This window comes from Cygnus olor, chromosome 4, assembly GCF_009769625.2.
Source record: "Cygnus olor isolate bCygOlo1 chromosome 4, bCygOlo1.pri.v2, whole genome shotgun sequence".
Taxonomy (NCBI): Eukaryota; Metazoa; Chordata; class Aves; order Anseriformes; family Anatidae; genus Cygnus; species Cygnus olor.
Genome location: NC_049172.1, coordinates 12,739,105 through 12,762,427, shown reverse-complemented (window position 1 = coordinate 12,762,427; position 23,323 = coordinate 12,739,105). Strand labels below are relative to the sequence as shown.

The following is a 23,323-nucleotide window of genomic DNA, read 5'->3' as shown; positions in this document are numbered from 1 at the left end:
GGATATTAGGGTGTTCTTGAATACATACATGGTTTCCCCCCACCAGTAATAACATTTCCATTTTTAGAACTGGTGTTTGAATTGGTAGCATGCTTGGCCCAAAGCCTGAATTGTCTCCCAGGAGTGTGCAGTGCAGGAGTTCGGGCTCCAGAGGGGTCCTGGCTCTGAGCCTGACTATAAGCATCTCCAGTACTCTCTGCTAACTGGCTTGTGTGCTTTATTGAGCAGATTACCAGGTCAGTACTCCATCTGCATGTCTCAGATCATGAGTACAGCTTCTAGATACACAGGTTTGGTAAGAATCTGGCCCTTCTTAAAGTCAATAGGATTTTTACAGACTTCAGCGTGATATTTCGCACCATTTCTGGATGGCAGGACAAGTGGCTAGGGAGAAGGACTGTTATGAGAAAAAGAGAAAAAAAAAAAAAAGAAAGTTTGCTCACAGACAAATAAAGCCAGGGAACTGTCTGGGAGGTGATTTTTTTTTTATTTTATTTTTTTTTGTCTCCTGGAGTGCACACTGATTTTTGTTGTCAAACAACCCTTAGCAAGTGCTATCCTGGAATTGGTAAATTCCATTAGGAGCTGTGCAACTGTTTTCCCATTTTTATCTCCAAAATGTACTGACAGTTTCTTCTAAGTGCCAAAGTACATCAAATGCCATCCACAGGATATGCCAGTTCATACTGGCAGAGAATGAGAGATTGGCATAAGTCATGATTCGGAATTACATTAAAGCTTTTGGCATGCCATTGCTTTACATTCCTCTTGCAATTAATTATGTTCAGTCCTACCAGATGTGATGTGGGGTAGACTTTAGAAGGGTAATGTTGGCTTTTAAGTTGGCATATTTATGTTAAAATTAAGGGCTTTCCTTTTTTTAAACAGGAAAAAAGAGGATTGTTTGGGCCACAAATGACAAGTAAAGAGTGTTTTTCCCAATGTATGTTCTCAAATGTGTAGTCTAACAGTGTGATTAGCTACCACAGTAACACAGTTCATATTCTGTTTCTCCAACTGGATGATGAAATAATCATTAATTACCCACATGTTGGGACGGTTACCAATCCAAATGAATTTATTTAAAAGTCTGCTTTCGATGGACATCTGTATAGATTTTGTCTGTGACTGAGTAGATCAGCAGGCACATGAACAAGGTTGAAGAAAGAATTTATTCTCAGCTTTTCAAAATATCCCTAATTGCTTTCTGCTTCGATCCACCGGTAATAGTTGGTCCCAAAATACAAGTGAGTGGGATCCTCAAAATGATTTCCTACCATTACTCAGCCTCTTAAAGCTAGTCATAAAACTTTCTCAACTTCGATCAGATTTTGGCCATTACTTAAAGCATTTCAGAATGATCCTAAAAGACAACTCTGAGAGCCACACACTGTAGACAGAGGTCAAATTTTGCTCTGGACTCATCCTGAAGGCCACTTTTAGTTGTGGGTGCTCACAATTCATCTTAGAGAACAAAAGTCAGCAGGCTGTGAAGTAAAATTTACTTCTATACTGTAAGGTAGTCTTTATGAGGACATTAGCCTGGCTGTAACCTAGGCTTCAGCAGACTAGGGCCTAGGAAATTTAAGATGCCTACACTGTCCTTCTGAATCTATATCCTAACTATCATAATGAATAAGAAAGCAACTAAAATAAAGACTTTCTGGGAAAAAAAATAAATCTGTAAAGGCCCAAATCTTTCAGAGACACAGAAACATCCATGTATGTGACTTTTTGACACAGAGGACAGAACTGATGCCCAAATACCAAATTTTTCCAAAGGGCTTGGCTTACAATATGAGTCCAGAAGGTTTTGTCCCTCAGACAAGATGACATTGGCTTTTGTGTTACTTTAAGGAAGAAAACAAATGGTAGAGAAGGAGATATTATGTTTGCAAGCTCAAATTTTCCACAGACACATTCTTCAGGAGAATGACATGTTTGAGAAAAAGAAGGGAAAAAAATGAAAAAAAAATCAGTCAACCTAAGATAACTGTCTTAAAGTAGTAAATAATGGGACAGGTGCTTTCACATGAAATATTTTTCCTGGAAAAGGTTACTCAAAAGCCAGTATGATTGGGAAGACTGATGGTTTTTCAAAACATAGTTGCTTCAGTCAAGTTGTTGCATGAGTAATGATTCCCAAACATATTCCAAGGTATTTAAGATGTCTCCAAATGCAGGAGAGATGCCTCAGTCCAAATTCTAGCAATTGATTCCAAAGAACCTCAGAGAATCCCACCTGGTACATACTGCACAGTTTCAGGAGCCCTAAGTCTTCACAGAGTTCATTCTAGTCATTTCAGAGAACTTACGTTTCCCTCAATAATGAAATCTGTGCTGATCAATGTGTCATCCTTACAGGAACCCATTTTCTGTTGCAGTGTCCCTTGCTGCATTATTTCACATTCCTGCAATTAGTTTTCCCTTTGTTAATATCACGGTTATACAGTAACTCAAGTTGGAAGGGAGGCTTCAAGTTCAATCTCTTGCACAGAGCAGGGCTCCACCAGATGAGGCTGTTCAGGGTCTTGTCCAGCTGAGTTTCAAAACTCCTCTACAGGGACTGAAATTTCACAGTCTGCTCCAGTGCTCAGCTGCTTTCCCTGCATGGACATTTTTGTTAAATTTAGCCATAATTTCCACGTGCAATAATTCACTCGCAACCATAATTTCCAACCAAGCATATGTAAGCATTGTCTTCTCCTTCTCCTGTGCACCTCCAGAAGAGTTTGGCTCTGTCTTATCTGTAGCTCCCCACACTGGGTAGTTAAAGAGAGCAATTACCCTCTGTCCGGCAGGGTGCATCTATTGAAACAGCCAGGCCTGTTGGCATTCACTGTGCGGGTTTGTTTCCATAGACACCAGCAGTTACAGTGATCCCAGCAACTGCTGTAGAATTCCCTTATTTCAAGAAGAACAGTGTATTTTGAAGTTACATTAAAGCTACCAGTGCATCTAAGAAAAAGCAGCATCTGGTTCAGATACCAGATAACTACTTTCGATAACTGCTTATCAACTTTATAGAAGTCAGTAAGAGCTGGTTAATTAAAACATAGTGTGATCAAAAAACTGTATATTCATCTGATCAGAATAGCTGCCTCCCACGTCTTCACTCTGATGCTTCCACACACATTTTGAAAGTAATTAAGGCGGCGCCAGATTACATGTTATTTTTAACATTCCATGTAGTATTAACACTTCAAGAAGAGAATTTTCCCCTTTACGGCAAATGTAAACATTGATATTTTTACCACATTTATCACAAGGAGAGCTTCTATTTCGTAATAGGAGTTATTAAAAGTACTATTTGAGGGTTTCCTTTTCACAACAAACAAATGACTGAACATAAGCATATGCATAAAAATAAACATACATGCTGACACAAGTGGGTTTTCAACATATAATGTCAAATCTGAAGTTGTGCTTAATTTTTATCCTGGCCAGAAGAAGCCTTCTAAATTTTGATTTAAATAATACATATATATTATTATACTTATTTATTTATTTTCTGATAACTAGAAAGGCTACTTGCAATTCTGTTCTTAGGTACCAAATTGGAATCTATAAGTGACTTGATTTTGCTAAAGGTAGAATATCCAATACCACCCATGGTCCCTCTCTTTTTCTGAAAAACACAGCTTGTGTCATGAATGCATATGAACAAGAAAGCACAGCTAAGGCTCACAGCCTTACATTTTATGCTTTTTTTTTTTTTTTAACCTCATGTTTAAAACCATGTAGCCCTCAGTATGATCTTAATGTTGGTGCAGGCTGAATGGTTGTGTGACTTTTATAACAAAGTTTGCATCAAATGCCCTCAAAAAAATTCTTCCTTTGAAAAGTGCTTGTGCTGAGAAAATTGGGCTTTTTAGTACTTGCATGTTCCAGGAAGCTGTTTCAATGATGAATGCCCAGTGGGATCAGACATAGAAGCTATGAATGACAAGCTTGTAGAGGGGTATCGCGAGCTGTATCAAGGCAAAGGTGGTTGAGCTTGGGATCAGCCTGTGCCTTTGAAACTCCAGCTGACAAAAAGCCAGATCTCACATCTCAAGGTGACTCCTCCTTCATCCCATCTTGCTCACAGTGTGGCTAACTGGAAAGGTGTCATATAAAGCCTACTGTACAGAGAGCTCTTCAAAGTGCAATCAGTAAAACAAGCTATTTTTATATCGACTAGAGGAGAGTGTATAAAAAGTTATAATTGAGTATAATAATTTTCCCCTTGAGTAAAATAATTTCCCCAAGTTTGTACCATAGATAGAAAGCATTGACAGTATCATTGGAAAACGTCTCAAATAGTACAGAAGCTGTGGGAAGCCAGAATATATGTCATTAATTCACACCAATGTGAACTAGGAGGTTAGACTGGAGAAAAAAGCTCTGTAAGCATATAGCCTCTGATGTGAAATGAAAGTCTTCTTATGGAGCAAAAACCCTGCAGTAGGATTCAACCTATTCAAAATGAAATTTTATTCCACCACAGCGAAGCACTGCTCTTTTTCCTTTTTTTTTTTTTTTTTTTTTTATTTTATTTCCCAAATGAAGAGCATTCTGGAAATCCTTATTGCAGAGATTAATGAGCTCAGGCTCTCAACTCAGCTATCCCAAACTCACAGCACTGTCTGTCTGCACCTACCCCTACACCAGTCAACTATGAAGGCATAGGTATCACTTAAGCTAAACAACTCGTACGTGCAAAAAGGTACCTGGAAGCAGCAGGAGGTGAAACAATAGCCATCTTCTCCCGTCTGTGGAGGATTCTGGTGCGTGAGGATGTGGTGATTTCATATTGATGAACAGATAAGCTCCACAACACTGCTCTCTCACTCCCCCTCCTAAAAAGAACACAGGGACAAAATACAATAAAAACAATTTCAGAAACATATGGAGAAGGTGAGAATATGGTCAGTTCATAAGTTAAGGTGTAAAGTTAAAGATCAACCATTTTTTGATAGGTACAGTAAGACTTGAAATAGCCAAACCAGGATGAAATGACAGATGAGGCATCCTACAAGCAGCAGGCAGAACTCGCGCAATCGCTAGCACTTGTACACACGGTGGACTTCAACTTCCCAGACATATGCTGGAAATACAATACAGCCCTGATGAAGCACGGCAGCGGGTTTGGAGTTGGATGATCTTTAAGGTCCCCTCCAACCCAAGCCATTCTATGATTCTATAGTTATTCTGTGATACAGGCCTGCCAGTCTGACCTTGGTGCCAGGTGGTGGAACAGGTTGTCTTGAATGCAATCATGCAGAATATGAGGGACAACCTGAGGATCAGGCCCAGTCAGAATGGGTTCAATAAAAGCAATTCCTGCCTGTCCAACCGCATCTTCTGTGATCAGGTGAAATGCCTGGTGGATGAGTGAAAGGCTGCTGATGTAGTCTGCCTAGACTTCAGCAAAGCTTTTGAAACAGTCTCCCACAGTACTTTCCTGGAGAAGCTGGCAGCCCATGGCTTGGACAGGCACACTCTTTGCTGGTTTAAAAACTGGCTGGGTGGCCAGGCCCAAAGAGTGGTGGTGAACACAGAGAAATCCAGCTGGCGACCGGTCACCAGTGGTGTTCCCCAGGGATCAGTGTTGGGGCCCATGCTCTTTAATATCTTTATTGATGATTTGGATGAGGGAACTGAGTGCACCCCCAGTAAGTTTACAGACAACACCAAGCTGGGGAGAAGTGTCAATCTGCCAGAGGGTAGGAAGGCCCTGCAGAGGGACCTGGACAGGAGGGGTCAATGGGCAGAAGCCAAAGGGATGAGGTTCAACATGGCTAAGTGCAGGGTCCTGCACTTTGGTGACAAGAAACCCATGCAGCACTACAGGCTTGGGGCAGAGTGACTGGAAAGCTGTGCAGAGGAAAAGGATCTGGGGGTGTTGATCGATGCTCGCCTGAACATGAGCCGGCAGTGTGCCCAGGTGGCCAAGAAGTCCAACGGCATCCTGGCTTGTATCAGGAATAGTGCAGCCAGCAGGACCAGGGAGGTGATCATCCCCCTGTACTCTGCTCTGGTGAGGCCGCACCTCGAGCACTGTGTTCAGCTTTGGGCCCCTCACTACAAGAAGGACATCGAGGCCCTGGAGCGTGTCCAGAGAAGGGCTACGAAGCTGGTGAAGGGCCTGGAACACAAGTCCTGTGAGGAGCAGCTGAGGAACTGGGGGTGTTCAGTCTGGAGAAGAGGAGGCTCAGGGGAGACCTTATTGCTCTCTACTGCTACATGAAAGGAAGGTGTGGGAGCTGGGGGTCAGCCTCTTCTCACAGGTAACTAGTGATAGGACTAGAGGGAAAGTCCTCAAGTTGCCCCAGGGGAGGTTCAGGTTGGAAATGAGGAGACATTTCTTCTCAGAAAGAGCAGTCAGGCATTGGGACGGGTTGCCCAGGGAGGTGGTGGAGTCACCGTCCCTGGGGGTGTTTAAGGAAAGGCTGGACGTGGTGCTTAGGGACATAGTTTAGTGGGTGACAGTGGTAGTTGGGTGATGGTTGGACCAGACGATCTTGAAGGTCTTTTCCAACCTTAGTGATTCTATGATTCTATGAAATTTTAATCAACATAGGAACAGGAAATCATACTGTCAGCATGAAGAAGATAAAGAAGAATAAAATTACACTTCTTTCATGTTTTTATACAGATATCAAATGCAGTGCATGTCAATACTACTTCAGAAGCTTTCATTCTGGTATATGTGTATTGTTCAACACCTCAGCTGGATCCTCAGTTCTGAACAGCACAGAGCCTAGGGACAGCATAGCGTTAAAATAGCTGACTCAGCTGCTATCAGACAGGCGAACAGAAAAGTAATCCAGAAACACCACCTTACTCCCCACTCCCCAGAACACAAACAGGCAGACTGGCTTTGATACTGCCTTCAAATTTTGCTGTTGATCATAAATAAATCTGTCACTATACCTGATTCTCACCTGGAATGAACTGAGATAACAGACAATGGGCAAAATTCTATCTACAGATAGTTGAAAGTCTGTCCTTTTCTAGTTAGAATGATTAGGAAATATATGTCCTCTTCCCAAAAGGGAAACACAACAAATTAAAATGTGCCCACTAACCTGACTAAAATATCATTTATTGTTAAACTACAAGAACTTCCAAAACCACTAAAATTAAGCTCCCTTTTTGTTTTAAACAGATCTGGATGGTATTCAAAATTTTAAGCTAAACCAGTTTTAAAACTAAGATCTAAAGTCACCTAGGTTCCTTTGGCAAGTGCTTGTCTCTTATTTTAGTCTGTATCCTGTTCTGGAACTAAGAAACAATGGATCTAGCCATACTGCTAAACTAGTCTTCTGATTCTGTTTTCATGAGTAGCAGCTCCACCTCTAATGAAATAGGCACGTCCATAGAAAAGGGGGAATGTTCCCTGACATAGATAGGCACTTTCATTTTCTACCAGCGTATTTTGGGTTGGATTTGGCAACTCGATACTGAGATCAGATTAATGAAGATCTCTACACCAGGAATGGTCCTAGGAACTGCACCAAATACTCTTCTATCTGCTAGGAGTCTACAAGCACACTAAGAAGAAAAGCAAGTAAGGAACAGTAGGAGGGAGTCACAGAGAAAAATTCTGCTCTAGAAACATGTGTGCACTTGTGATTAGAGTACACTTTTCAAAATACTAGCGTAATGCGCCAATTTGTTAGTGCCTTCTCTGAAGTGCTGTGATCAAGACATCAGTTCATTTAATCATTCATAACATACATCACCATTACCTAATCTTTGGAGGATGCGTACTCCCCTGAGAATCCCCTATTTTGTGCTATTAATTATCGTTAATAATGATTTTGAATGCAAGTGCAAATGACACTCCCTTTACTCTCTTTTTTTTTTTTTTTTTTTTTGGAAGCTGCCAGAAGCATTTGGTTTGGAATTGATACATATTTCTCCAATACCGATAAAACAAGGCTTTGATTTCCCTTTTTTGCTCCCTTCTCTCTATCACCAGATTACACTCCATAAATCAGGAGCAATGAAAACTGCAGGCTAGGACCTAATATTAAAAATGTAACTTGGAAGAAATACAATTTGTACCATTGTCCTTTATCTTTCAAGCAGCTAATATGATTACTAATATTTCATAAATGAAAGGGGAAAATTAAAATGTAACCATTACAATTGGATTGGATTATAGATATAATGCTTACTAGGTAGATTTTGAGAACTCTTAAAAAGACAAGAGTCTCTGAGAGGAACTGAGCTGCATGCTCCTCTATGCCCTAATGCTACCTTTTGAAAAATATCCCCTTAAGTCATTAGATCACTTAGAAAAGTATCACAGAAACAGAGAAGACAGTATTATGGAAAGTCATAAATTTGATTTGGTTACTAAGGGACCAGAGCTTGCAGACTGTGTGTGGCCTTTTTATTTCATCACACTGCAACCCACTACAGAATGGTCTGCCTCCTCACTTATACAGTGACTTTTCCAGGACAACTTCCTTTTTTTTTTTTTTTTTTTTTAATCTGGCATAGATTCTGGACACTCTTCTGTTTCTCTGTAGACTAGTAGAGCAGTTGTTTCAAACTTTTTTGGACTAAACCTCATGACTCCCCTTACCTCCCTACAGAATCACAGAAGGGACCTCTGAAGATCAACTAACCCAACCCCACTGCCAAGCAGGATCACCTAGAGCACATTGCACAGGATGGCATCCAGGTGGGTTTTGAATATCTCCAGAGATGGAGACTCCTCAACCTCTCTGGGCAGCCTGTTCCAGTGCTCTGGAACAGTGCCCAGAACTGGACACAGTAGTCCAGATGTAGCCTCACCAGGGCTGAGTAGAGGGGCAGGATCACCGCCCTTGACCTGCTGGCAACACTCTTCCCAATGCACCCCAGGATCCCACTGGCCTTCTTGGCCACAAGGGCACATTGCTGACCCGTGGTCAGCCTGCCGCCCACCAGGAGTCCCAGGTTGCTCTCTGCAGGGGGACCCTACCTTCCATCCCAGCTACCGCCACAGCCTTCTAACTCACCCTCCTCCCTCCACAGTGTCTCTGTGCCCTCCTCACCTTCCTCTTTAATCCTGCCTCTTGTTCCAGCTGTACCAGTGGGGACCCCAACCTAACAGGCCAAGTAAAAATTATTAATTTGGGACCTGCTGTAGAGGTATCTTCCTCCAGTGCTATAGTGTTTCAAATGGTGAGTCACTATTTCAGCTAAAATCCAACACCACCAGGAAGTAGTGTTCCTACAGATTCTAGCTTTTATGATGCATCATTATTGATTTCTCTGTTGCTTCACGTTGATTCACCTCAACCGAAATGTGTATTTTTGATATAAAGTAATTCTCTGTTGTCTCCATTTCAGATCCCTAATTTGAGAAAATGTCCTGGAGTAATAAAAGGCACTTTTGAAAACCAAGGCTGTTAACAGTCAAAGAAGGTTTGGAGAGGAGTTTTGTCCTGTGGCAGTCACTATCAGTTTATCTGATGGAAAATTTTCTTTCTCCAGACAGTAGCACAGCCACAGCACAGTCCATGTCTGCAGCAGCAGGATCAACACCTGCCCTCCATGCAGTGTTCAACATAAACATTCGCAGCCCACCCACAAGCACAAGTGATCCTGTGCCTCAGCCTCCATTCTAGCCTGCTAGCCTGCATTAGCTCTGACCAGAGATGCCTCTGGATCCTGACTGAGAAAAGCCAAAAGAGATATTCCGGGAAGGAATATAAGAATAAGTCAAACATGCAATGATGTTTCCCTCATATATTCCCCTACCTCTAGCTTCCTTGTCTGGACATGGTTTTTATGTCTTGAAAACCCTCACAGTGTACTTCTCAATAACTTCTGTCTCAGACTGAACCCCCTAAACTCCTAGCATCCAGTGCAGTTTTGGTCAGTAGTGCCACACACAGGTCTCTGAAGAACTGCCTCTAGCTGCTGGCTTTCGATCTACCTCACACTAGTTTCATCTGACAGCCCTTATTCTTCTTTAACAGACATAGTGAGCAGTCATTTCCCTCTCCATTCACATCAGGGACCATTAAGGAACATTCAAGCAGACATATTTTAAAGATACAAATTAAGGAATCTGAGAATCGTTTAGAACCTAATCGCTGAACCAGTGTATTCAAACTTTTCGTACATAAAAAGTCCTTAGGTATAAGAGATTTTTCCAAGGTCACAGAAAAGGCCAAAAGCAAGGAATTCCTTGTATTTGCCAGTGCAAGCAGGCAGGTACTCAAGCTGCAAGACCAACTTTCTCCCCTGGATCAACAAAGAGCTCTACAACCTTGTGAAAGCTGGAAAGAATTCTCATATACAACACATCAATTCATTATGTCCCTTTTTTTTCCCCCTTTTGAAATGGCAGAAAAAGTTTTATGCAGTTTCACACACTTTAAATGAATAATGGTGATGACGAAAGAACTGCCTTTTGAGCTGCAGAGGAGATGTAATCACACACATCTCGAAGTTGGCTGCACTTAGCCTTAAATGAGACTCTCAGGAAGGGTCTATGGATGGAGAACATTACCAAAGCCCCTGCATACTGTTTGTGAGCTTTCATTTACATTAAATAGAGATAAGTTGGCCACCTACTGTTCGTATTTGCATATCAGATGGTTTTGTCTCACATCAAAAGAAACTAAATGGTTTTAGTTTAAAACAGATGGCAAACTGTTGGCAGGAGCTTTCAGAGGCATTAAACAATTGTACAGTAAAGTAGGACTCATAGGACAGATGAAAAACAAAATACCCAGTGATAGAAAAGTGACCTGAAATGAAATTCAAGGTATAGACCATCACACAGCATGATGTTGAAAACCTTCCTACAGATCTGCATTCTGCAACTAGCTCCTGTCTCTTTCAAGGACAGAGCAAAGCATCAGGTTGAAAGGAGATTTGCTCCTCAGAGCAATGAAAATCTACATCCAAGTCTAGATCAGAATATTTGCATGTTTCCCACAAATTATTTCAAGCAGAGTTTCCATCTCTCTTGAGCCAGGTGAGAAAACCTCTAGGTGAGACAGAACAGCTGAAACAAAACACTGTAAAATCAATTTGCAGTAATAAAAGTCTATCAAACAAGATTATACAAAAGATATTTCTGAAAAAACACACATAAATATGTACTGTCTAGGTTCTCACCTGCAGCTCACCTGCCTGAAATCCCGATTTAGACATCTGACCACCCAGCACCAGAGAAGATACTGTCGTCTGATAACAGGCTTGGATTCATTACCCAGTGTGCAATAAGCCAAATACACACACTAGGTTGAGATATTGTTTATTTCAGAGTCATGCAAGTCTAGGTACCAGCTGGTTTTCCACAGAGCTGGCCCAAATCTGTACCTTCTCTGTTGATTTTTATACAATTCTACGTAGTCATTATCATATTAGTACATCCTACTAAATTCTAACTGGACCTAATAATAGTCTCCCTGGTAACAATACTGCTGTTGGGATGCACAGGCAGATCAGTAAGCCTGAACATGCTGAGAGGTTACCGCAGCTGGCAAAGTTGGAAAGACTCACATTTCGTCTCGCCTCAGTGCAGATTCCTAAGCATAGGGGAGCCCATGGGACCGTGGCTGGCTCTTTGTCTGGTGCAGGAGCTGCTGCTGGGATGGGAAGCACTCCCTCAGAACAGGGACACAGCCCAGAGGCTGTTCCTGCTGCAGGAGATGAGTCTGAAAGCTGCCACATAAATACTCTTGCTGCTTAGCAAAGGAAGCACAGGCCAAGGGCTGTTTAATGCAGTCTGGAGGAAATGAGTCAGCCAGACATGCAGAGTAACAGCTGTTATGTGGCACTTGGATGAAGCTGGCCACACAAGCTTTTGCCACAGTGCAACCATTTCTACAATTTTGCACTATTCCTATATGCCAGTTAACTCTTTCCCTACCATTATCACCACAGACAGTCAATCACTATCCCTGATCCTCCTTCTAGCATTCATTCATATTCATCCCTTCATGATGCCCTGAACTTTTGATCCCAGGATCACACAGCCCCTTTCCCTCACACTTTCTCATAACTCTAGTGAGTCAAAAAATGCTTTGCAGATGAGCCTAAGCTGAACCAAATGCTTTCAGAAGATGGCGTGTTTTTCTTAAGCTCCTTTGCTTCATGGAACAGTTCTCAACTCGGAGCTCTTTCTGGAGCCTAGCCCTCCTGTGCTCATTTATACTACACCCAGGCCTTCCCAAATTCCCAGAAAAAGAGTAATGGTTAAGTGTGATCGGTGCTTAGGTTTCCATTTTCATGTGAAAGTTTACGTACCACTGGTTTAATTGATTCGGCTGTTGTTTTCACTGAATCATCAGAATAAAACTGTTACAAATCACCTAAAGTAGCACTTAGAAAAAAGTTGACATACAACATTTTTGCATCCTTTTGTATCCAGGACAAGTTGGCAGGATTGCTAGATATACATGTACTACACTGCTGAATCTTTCATTTTTAATACAAAAAATGCTTCAGTCCAAAATTTTTTTTAATCTCACCTCAATGTTCTTGCTCTCACTTTTTTCATTCAGTCCTTTCCAGCACATACTACTGCTTATCTCTGCATCTCCAATATCATACTGCTGGAAGTCATTCCACGTAGTAAAAGATCTTTTTTCCTTTGTTCAGAAAGGCTGACATTAGTTAAAATATATACGTGTTCTTACAGGCCATTAGAAATCAGCACACAACCATAAAACCAATATAGTAAAAAAAAAAAAAAAAAAAAAAAAAAAAAAAGTAATAAAAACAAGTACCCCTCCTGGAGGGGTACATTACCATGGATTGGAATGATACAGAGAAGATTAGCATGGCCCCTGTGCAAGGACGACATGCAAATTCGTGAAGTGATCCACATTTTTTAATTGTTATATTTATTTGCTCGAGGGTAGGAAGGCTCTGCAGGAGGATCTGGATAAGCTGGACCAATGGGCTGAGGCCAACTGTATGAAGTTCAACAAGGCCAAGTGCCGGGTCCTGCACCTGGGGCGCAACAACCCCAAGCAGAGCTACAGGCTGGGAGATGAGTGGTTAGAAAGCGGCCTGGCAGAGAAGGACCTGGGAGTACTGGTTGATAGTCGGCTGAATATGAGCCAGCATTGTGCTCGGGTGGCCAAGAAGGCAACAGCATCCTGGCTTGTATCAGAAACAGTGTGGCCAGCAGGAGCAGGGAGGTGATCGTCCCCCTGTACTCGGCTCTGGTGAGGCCGCACCTCGAGTGCTGTGTTCAGCTTTGGGCCCCTCACTATAAGAAGGATGTCGAGGCCCTGGAATGTGTCCAGAGAAGGGCAACGAAGCTGGTGAGGGGTCTGGAGAACAAGTCTTAGGAGGAGCGGCTGAGGGAGCTGGGATTGTTCAACCTGGAGAAGAGGAGGCTCAGGGGTGACCTTATCGCTCTCTACAGGTACCTTAAAGGAGGCTGTAGCAAGGTCGGTATTGCTCTGTTCTCCACGTGCCTGGTGACAGGATGAGGGGGAATGGGCTAAAGTTGTGCCAGGGGAGGTTTAGGTTGGATATTAGGAAAAACTTCTTTACTGAGAAGGTTGTGAGGCATTGGAATGGGCTGCCCAGGGAAGTGGTTGAGTCACCATCCCTGGAGGTATTTAAAAGACGTTTAGATGTAGAGCTTAGTGATATGGTTTAGTGGAGGACTTGTTAGTGTTAGGTCAGAGGTTGGACTAGGTGATCTTGGAGGTCTCTTCCAACCTAAATGATTCTGTGATTCTGTGACATTCATGTTTTGGCAGCAGAACAGAATCTTGAGGGACATGGTGCCCAGAGTGAAACCTTTTGCTTCATTATTTGTTCAATTAATATTAAGTTAACACCCCTGAATGTGACAATGAACTTAATGAAGTACGTGCTAAACATATATGACTATAGTACTTGGCTCTTCACCCAAATCATGATAACTGTCACCCCAGGGGAGGAACAGATAATAGTCTTTTATATCCTTTTTAGGATATATGCTTTTTAGGATATAAAAGAGTGTTAGGAGTCAGTGTAAAAAGTTAGGGTGTTAGGGAAAAAAAAAGTTAAGAGTGAGGGGAAAAAAAAGTTAGAGTGAGGGAAAAAAAAGAGACAGGGATGCCTTCTTGGTAAACTCTGCACCTTCACCCTTTGGAGAAGAATTTCCAGGACAGCATTTTGCTAGCACTATTATGATATATTAGCGCTATTGCAGTAAGTATCAATGGCAATTCCAAATCTGTTATATCTGATGCCTAATTAAATAGGTTCAACTCCGTGAAACTGTCTCAGTGAAAGTCCCTGACAGGGCTCTGAAGCAGGCAAATGTTTGACTCTTATAAGCCCCCTTTAACATGGCAACACTTCAGGCCTATTGGATTTTATAGCAAAAAAGAATAAAGTTAAACGTGCTCTTCCTTTAAGGAATACAACTGTTTTGGAAAGTATTCTCTAGATATTGTCCTTTATCTTTCAATTATTCACTTTGCTGTATCTGTTTTACAAAAAGGGTGAAGAAAGATGCAATGAAGAGCAAAACCTGGAGAAACTTACCTGTGTGCGGCTTTTACATTGCTATAAGAGTGAAATCATCTCTCAAGGAAGGGTTTACAGGCAGCCCCAGCCGTGTTTAAAAGGAGGCATGGAGATGAAAGTAGGGAATATAAATAGCTGGAATCTAACAGCTTCTAGGTCCTGTCAGCATTTATTAGCCATAAAGAAGATGTGATAATTTAAGAGGATGCAGAGTGAAAAGCACCTCTATTTCTGGATTATAGTCTTTGTTAAAATACCTGACTATAGTGTAGAGCAACAGGAGTTGAGGTAGGACTCTGAAAAGACTCTGATAGTTCTACCTTCTCATACTTTGTTGAAATAAAATGTAGAGAAAAGTGATAAGACACAGAAGGCTATAATCTATCTTGAGGTCATCAACTCCAACTGAACAGCAATCGCTTAAGAAGCACATTACATGTACTCTCATAAATGAAAGTATAAAGCTGGCATGTGAACTTTCCACCGCTGCAAAATTTACTCATCTGTTGATGCACCAGAGAGACAGTCACTCTGAGTGCTTAAACTGCAAATTTTACTCGACCGCAAAGTTATAGAAAATACACATAAGACCCCTGTGGTGAAAAAACTTATTAATGGGTAATTGTCAGCAACAGTTTTGTTTTTGTTGTTTTTTTTAACCTGGGAATTGGCCTTGAGCTTTCTAGTGTATGCAAGAGCTCACCGTTCCCATTTAGCTGCTCTCCCTGTAACTCACAGGGCCATGGTCTGAAGACCCTACAGTCTGGTAATGGTAAGGAAGTAAAAATGAGTAGCTGATATAAAACAAAAGTTTCATGGCTGACCAAAATTACTTCTGACTGGTTCTACAAAAAAAACAAATGGGATAAACCTGAGCAGAAACATTCTCCACCTGACCACAAAGAAGAACATTAAAAAAATAAAATATATATATATATAAAATAAAATTAACAACAACAACAAAACACACACACGAAAAAACAGAGCATAGCATTTTCTGGGTTTATTTTACACCTAAGAAAATACTCCTGAATCATGCAACAAGCAATGGATTTACAATCAGAGCCTTGTTCCTGTCACATGGCCATCAGCATCAAGACAGGATCTTGATGGGTCATGCCAGAGCACCACAGTGCTCCTCATCATCTGAGGGGACCTGATCTGCCATTTCACCTGTGGGTACAGGCTATTGGAACAAATATAATCGTGTTCATGCTGGATCAGTGAATTTTGTTGTGTGACTGCTGCATTTCTGGTCTGAGGAGGAGGGTTTTCATGTACTTTAGCCATTAGCTAAACCTTCAGCTGAGTTTTGATGCAGCTTTGCTGGCTGAGGAGGCAATTATAAACAGCCGGCTCCTATTTCTTTCTCACTTACCATCAGCAGAAATCTCCACCCCCTTGTATGAGCCTCCCTTCAGACACGAGCTGCTCAAGGAAGCACCCTGCTCACATGGCACAGCCAAAACTGAAAGATTATGTTTGCCCACAGCCTTATACTTTGGCAAAACATGAACATAAGGGACCACATCATCAGCTACTGTGGACAAGCTGTTGAGGATCTCCTCCCATCTCCACAGAGAACTGGGAGCCAGGCAGTCTTTTGTGGCTGTTTCAGCTGCTTAACACAGCATTGCTGCATCCATTCAATTTCCTGCCACTGATACTAAAATCACAAGAGTTGCTTAAAACTTCTGATCAGCAACATAGTAATGGTATTAAAATGGTGATGATAGTGAGGGATGTGAGATTTTTTTCCCTCCTTTCACAATCTAGTTGCTGCTTTTAGACATTACTCCATAAAGAACTACAGTCTTTCCTTTTGTGGGACATATTCAACTGCAGAGTTATTTCTACTTCTCACAGATGAGGTTTGAGAAAAAATTCTCCACTGACAGTGGTGAACTGGTGAAGAGTCCAGACATTTTATGCTGCTCAAACCTCAGAAGCCAAATGGATTGCTGAGGTCCACAGAGTCACTTCTGCTCTCCGAGACCCAAACAGTCCCACATGTAACAGGGGATTGTTTCTTTTCTTTGCAAAGCAGCTTGAAAGACACAAACAGAATCTACAAAAGCCTTGGCAGAGCAATTATAAGATATAATAATCTGAAAGCATGTCTGATGTACAGTAGTTTTATATCAGTGGCTAATTGTGTACACGAGCTGAGTGCATTCAAGGAAGAGCTTATTGTTCCTCTAAGTGGTTTGAAAGTAGCAGCAGGAAAAATATTTTGCAGGGCTGGATATGCTGAGTACAGAGTAACACAACAGAGCTTGGACCCACCTGTGAACCATGGGCCTTCTTTTAACGGGAACAAGTGAACAGACTGTCATTAAAAGCTGGAAACTCCTGGATTTTGAAGGGTTGGTTGGTTTGTTTTTGGCAAATATATTTCTACAGAGAACCCAGTTGGCCTCTGTCACAGTATGGGACTGAAAAGAAGTTCTCTCTACTATGAAGATGTTCAGAAGTTTTTGAACTTAATACTGTTAATGATTAGAAACATTTAGGCAAGCTTTCAATATAACCATGGGCTGTCTGAAATCAGCAAAGATTCTATTTAAAAGAAAGATGGGTGAAGCATTTTGGAAAAAACAAACAAACAAAAAAATTGAAAGTCTGCAAGATTATTATCCAATGATTTAGGTAACAACTGACTCTACCAGCAGCCTTATTTTCTGGTACTTTCTTCATACAGTAAACATTGTTGTCTAGGATCCTGATTCCCAGTGAAATAGAAGTGCCAATTTTGCTCCATTCACCTGGGTAATCACTGGCTGCTTCAGAAGCCCATTTCCAGGTAGATACTCCTGATCAGGTCCTGACAGCACTCCAGGTGTGCATCATCTGGCCAGACGCTATGGGAAGTAAGGGAGGTTTGAGGCACCGACCTCCAGGTCAAGGCCAACATGGTGCAGTACACCAAAAAGTCATTCCCACCCAGCTGGCTATGACATTTTACAAGTGAAAATAAAAGATAAGAACAAATGAAAAGATGCCGAGAAGAACAGACAAATCTGAAAGCAGAAAATGCTGATAAAAACTGACTTTTTGGCACAGATTACAAGTTTGTTACAAGTAACAAATCTTTCTCTGTTCAGGGCTCTGTTCAACAAGAGAAATAAGGTAGCATGAACAATGCTCTGGTTCTTTCTGTAATTTGTTCACTAGTTCAGGCAGAGAAAAGGAATAATTCCAAGCATATCACAGGTAGAAAATTCCTTCTCATTTATTCAGACTGATGAATGGACCATGCAAATATGAGTTTTTCTTACTCCAGTAACAACTGAAGCAAGAACACAACCTTACTGGACTAATGTAGAGCAATTATAGGAAATAAGGTTTCTTTTAGAAATGCGAATTCCAAACTGGAAGAAATTAAATTGTTTAGGAGAGGTTCAACAAGATGTCTTTAAGAAAAAGTAGATAAAGAAGAAGCAGTGGTTTGCAAGAGCTGTTGGAAAGTAATTAAGATATTTGTGTTGATACCCTCAAGGCGTAGATGTCTGCAAATAATCTAAATCGGCAATCTACTTTAAGGAAATTGTACTAAAAGGGACTTGCTTGTATTGTTTTTTGTTTATCTTGCTTTCTTGCTCTGTCATAGGTAATCTTTCTTTCTCTCCTTCTCTCTTCCTCTTTTCTTTCTTTTCTTTTCTTCTTTTCCTTTTCTTTTCTTTTTTTTTTTTTTTCCTTTCCTTTCCTTTCCTTCCTTTCCTTTCCTTTCCTTTCCTTTCCTTTCCTTTCCTTTCCTTTCCTTTCCTTTCCTTCCTTTCCTTTCCTTTCCTTTCCTTTCCTTTTCCTTTCCTTTCCTTTCCTTTCCTTTTCCTCTTTTTTCCTCTTTTTTCTCCCCTTCCCTTCCCTTCCCTTCCCTTCCCTTCCCTTCCCTTCCCTTCCCTTCCCTTCCCTTCCCTTCCCTTCCCTTCCCTTCCCTTCCCTTCCCTTCCCTTCCCTTCCCTTTCCAACTCACAGTAAATACAAATACTTTTAAAAGCTGGGAAATGTAACTTTAGAGCACAATCACGAGGACCAATATAGTTGTAGTTCTTCAATACTCCACCCTCACCCCTCTTGTCTTTTTCTCATGTTAATTCCTGTCCAGGAAAGTTCCTCTAAATAAAAATTTACCCAATGCAAAGACTAAAAAGAAGGAAAACCACAAGCAATATAACAATACTAATCTTGAAGAATAAAACTTATCACATCAAGTTTCCATTAAGTTGACCTGAAATCATAGTTTGAAAACAGCAAGAGAAATATTAAATAGTGTCATCATGCTGTATTTCTTAACCCTCTGCTACATTTATAGCTTCTTATGTCCTCAGATTAGGACTAGAGTAGGACAATTCTTTTCACAGGTAACCAACTTAGCCTTATGTTAGTAAAGACTACAGTGGCTTCCAGATTTCTTCATACAAACAACGATGACAACAAAGCTGTTCGCATCTTTGCTGCAAACATCTCCTTCTTTGTTGAAGGAATGTTGAAGGAATGGCAACAAGAAAAGAATACTTGTTTTGTCTCAATTTGCTTCTTTCCAAGCTAGTACACAAGTGGCACAGAAGCAACTACTACTCTTAGTTATTGACTGCCAAGGCTCCTTGGGACCTTCCTAGGAAAGCCTCATGATCAACAGAAACTACTGTTCTTCACTGTTGTCACCAAAAGATTTACAAGATGAACATCTTCCACATCTATCTATTGTGTACCTATCTCTCGCACTTGGAGCCTCAAACTGGTCTCAATGTCACCAATAATATAATAACGCTCCTACTGGCAGTGTTTATCAGTTAAATCTAAACCTTCTGACAACTCAGAGAAGAAGCTGATTTACTTGAAGTATCTAATTTTACCCCTTTCACTACCAACTCAGTGGCTTATATTTATACTTTCTCATGACCTTATTCCCGTTCTTGTCACAGCAGGGCCACCTGGCAGTGAACAGGACCACCAGGACCAACTTTTTCATAATGTTGACTAAGTCAAACACATAACAGGTTTTTAGAAAGTTTTTCCTCTGTGTACTGATGTGTTTGTTGTTTTTTTTAGCTAGGTACAGAATTTGACACATGGGTTGACCTGCCAGAAAATCTGAGCTGCAGCCAACAAAATGAGGTGGTGTTTTATTGGTTTATTGTTTTAGTTTTCAAATCTTGAGCTTTTCATGGAAAAAAAAAAATCATGTGACAGGTGGAATAGGTATGAAGGACATGAGACACAAGAAAAACACAAAAGGTGAAAAGCTAAACCAGCATGGCCAGTTGCCACAGATTTACTGCATGCCTACCAACATTTATAGGTTTTCTGAATCCCTTAAGTGTCCCTCAAATAACCTGTCAGTTTTCTTTCTTGGATGGGTTTATGAATTTGTTTTAAGTGCACAATTCTAGCCATATTTAAAATAGGAATTCTAAGTACTAGACACAAAAGACTTATAAGAATATGATGCAACTCTCAAAGACCTTTCATAGCCTAAATGTTATGTTTTTCAGCAAATAGCATAATTTCAAAGGTGTCACTGTTGTTGGATCAACAGTGTAGCATTGTTATATGGTTTTAGAGAAACAGCCTGATGTAACTTCTTCGCCTGATTCCTTAAAAACTGATTTTACTCACTGAAAAAAATAAACTTCAGATTCTGGGGAAATACAAATGCATCAACAAGGAACACTTTTAGAGCACTGTGACAAGTTTTCACTGAAGCTGAAGTGCTATTTTTGGAATGTATTTTATAGATTATGCTCATCTTGCTTATTTCTTTAAACTTCTGGATTGCACATTCTTAAGCCAAATTATTTTGCTTCTTTGAAATAAACTGAAATTCTAGGGACTTCCTTAGTACTTCATATGAAGAAAAAATATACAAACTGACAGTATATTTATGTCCTTTAAGCCATCAGTTACACTCTTCCTCAGATACTGTACTTAGGTGTGACATAGGAATCTAGATGATAGACTCGACGCACCCTTCCATTCTGCATTTAGGCTCAAATGAGTTTCCCCACTAATGTGTGATTAATCTGTGTATCTCTTGTCTGCACACAAGATATTAACTCCCTAAATTCAGATTCTGCTACCTTTCATCAGGAGATAGATTGTTTGGGTTTACGTGATCCCATGGAAAGCCATGAGTCCCAGTGCACCTCAGTCTAAGGGAGTTAGAATTCTTCCCCTGGTCACTGCAACTGCACTGACAGTGCTAGCTGCAAGCAGATGTTCCAGAACTGAGGGAATGTGTGCTTCCTTCAACCCTTCAGAGCTGTGTTTGTGGTGAAAGAGCAGGATGTGCTGTGAGATGAAGAACATCATCCTGTAAATTCATTAAAAGTATCCTGTAAATTGATTAAAACCTTGATGCTTTATACACATTCTGACTATACCACTTTCCAATTCCCTGCCCTTCATATTCTCTTTTTCTTTCACGTTGAGCTTCTGTCACTGTCCTTAGAGAGAGGGCTGAGGCAAAAAAAAATCGCTCAACCTGCATAGCATATTAAACTACCCTTGATATTTGTCCCATCCTTACAGCAACAAGGTATAGAAAAATAATAATGTCAATGTTCTGTAAGGGAAACAGAAGAGTAGCCATAGTAGTTCAGATAACAGGTTAGTCTGAACCAGTACAGTGTCTTTAAGGCAAACACAGAACAACCTTTCCTTATTTGTGCAATCCCAACTTCTGTTATTGTTCTGAGGCAGACCTTTAGATGATCATACTTATGGGCACTGGGTGTGCTCTATATCATTCTGCATGGATTTATTCTTGAGCTGTCCTTCAAGGAGTTCCACAGGTTAACTATCTGTTATGCAATATAAGTTGCTCCCTTTCATTCATCTTTAAGTTACTCTATATTGCTATTTCCTTAGAGGTTTTAGATCTTCCTTCACTTAAAAAGTGAACAACTTCTCCCCATCCTCTTTCATAATTTTATGCAGTTGCATTAGGTCATCTCTTCCAACAGGATAATTAAAACAAAGGCTCTGCAAAGGTCTATTTAGAAATGCTGTTGCTTATCATAGTCATGTCATATCACATGAACAGACGGGACCGGTATGTTCAAATTACTTATCAGGAAAAGTTGCGATGAATTTTAGATGCAACTAACAAAATCATGTGAAGGTGGGATGAACTGGCAGAGAAGTTCAGTAAAGGTCTGTTGAAGGGACAAGACACCAGAAGGAATATACACAGTGACGGCATGTTGTTCAAAAGAGCCCAAATAGTCTCTTACACTTATGGCTGTGAAAAATAAAAAGCACAGAAAATTATACTGAAACCATTTAAATGCATGAAGATAGTATCGAGGTTCAATTCCCTGAGGGAATCCTGTTCACTTCTGATTATCTACTGGGAGAAAAGAAAAAAGAGAGAGAGAGATGGAAGAGATTCTGCAAAGAGGAACTAAAACAGCCATAGACCCGTCAAGACATGAACAGTCTGATAGAGGAAATAAACCAACAAGGAAGACATGGAAAAGTGTAGAAGGTGTTTGTTGCCCAAGAATGTTTTTGAGAAGATGAACTGTAATCTTCTTAATGTTAAAAAAAAAAAAAAAAAAAAAAAAAAAAAAAAAAAAAAAGAGAGAGAGATTCAGTGAACTAGAAACGTAAAAAAGAAATAAAAAGAAAATCCAAGAAATAACACCTAATTAGAATGGTAGAACATGGTATATTTCTCAAAACCTAATATAACAAACTGATAAAATCAGTATCAGTATTTAATGATTGTGGCTCTAAGTCTTTTTTTTTAAAGACTTGCCAAGCAAAAGCCATCCCCACTCCATTTTACCACAAGTTAGACATTTCTATTGAGAGCACGCAGGCGTATGTCAGAGATGATTTTAATTCTTAATGGTCTTAGGAATCTGTGGAGGTCTCAGTCAATAGGAAGCTGACAAATGTTGTCCCAATTTTCAAGGAAAGCAAGAAAGAAGACCTTGGTAATTAACGGCCTCTCAGTCTCATTTTTGTGCTTGGTAAAATAATGGAGAAGATTATTCTGAGAGTTACTGAAACAAACTTGAAAGACATCACAGTCACTGATTACATTGCCAACACAGTCTCACCGAGGCAATCGGCTCCGGGGTAGACACGTTCTATAGAGGAGCAGGGATGGTGGTGTGCAGGGGTTCCCTGCACTGAGGCCACTCGAGGCAGCCAAAGGAGCTGCCAGGAGCCAGCAGCCCTTGCGAGGGCAGCTGAGGAGGTGCAGGCGGAGCCAGGAGCACCCCCTCCTCTCATACAAAGGCAGCCCCAGGGGGACCTTGAGCGACCAGGAGTGCAGCAACAGAGTGGAGCAACACTGTGCCATGCCTGCAAGAAAGGCAGTGGGGTGATACAATCCAAATAATGGTGGACCCCCTCTGCCCTGTAGATGCTGGGCAGAGGGAGGGGACTTGGGAGATGAAAAGGAATGGAAACAGGTCCCTGCTTGGCATCGCAGGCAAGCCCCCTCTTTACCCACCTAACCACCTCCCCAGGTGCCCTTACTCAACAGGTTTGAGGCCCTGGAGCTCAAGGGATGAGTAGGTGAGGATGTGGGAGAATGTCCACTCAGGAGATTGTCTGGGGCAAGGAAGTCGACTCCACACGTCAAGACTTCCTCCACCAAGAAGGGTAATGATCGTAGGTGACTGCCTTCTAAGGGGAACAGAGGGCCCCATATGTTGGCCAGACCCTACTCATAGGGAAGTCTGCTGCCTCCCTGGGGCCTGGGTCAGTGACATTACCAGGAAACGTCATGGCCTCGTTCACCCCTACGATCGTTAACCCTTAGTGATAATTCGAGCTGGCAGAAATGAAACAACTGAGAGAAGTCTGAAAGCTATTGAAAAGGACTTCA

The 23,323-nt window shown here is 41.1% G+C and overlaps 1 long non-coding RNA gene and 1 other non-coding gene across 3 annotated transcripts in view; one reads left to right on the top strand and one right to left on the bottom strand.

The window, feature by feature from the left end:
- Positions 1 to 514: 514 nt before the first annotated feature.
- Positions 515 to 23,323, bottom strand: part of LOC121069902 — a 60,929-nt gene continuing 38,120 nt past the window's right edge. Inside the window, exons 1-3 of one of the 2 annotated variants that reach the window (XR_005819743.1) lie at positions 11,503 to 12,170; positions 4,713 to 4,841; positions 515 to 2,904 (exon numbers count right to left, since the gene is read on the bottom strand). This is a non-coding gene — a long non-coding RNA (uncharacterized LOC121069902). Of the gene's footprint in view, positions 2,905 to 4,712; positions 4,842 to 11,502; positions 12,171 to 23,323 lie in introns of those variants that run through there. The other variant, XR_005819744.1, reaches the window with a different exon arrangement.
- Positions 12,728 to 12,836, top strand: LOC121070278. The gene has a single exon (XR_005819984.1). It is a non-coding gene; the product is annotated as a U6 spliceosomal RNA (small nuclear RNA).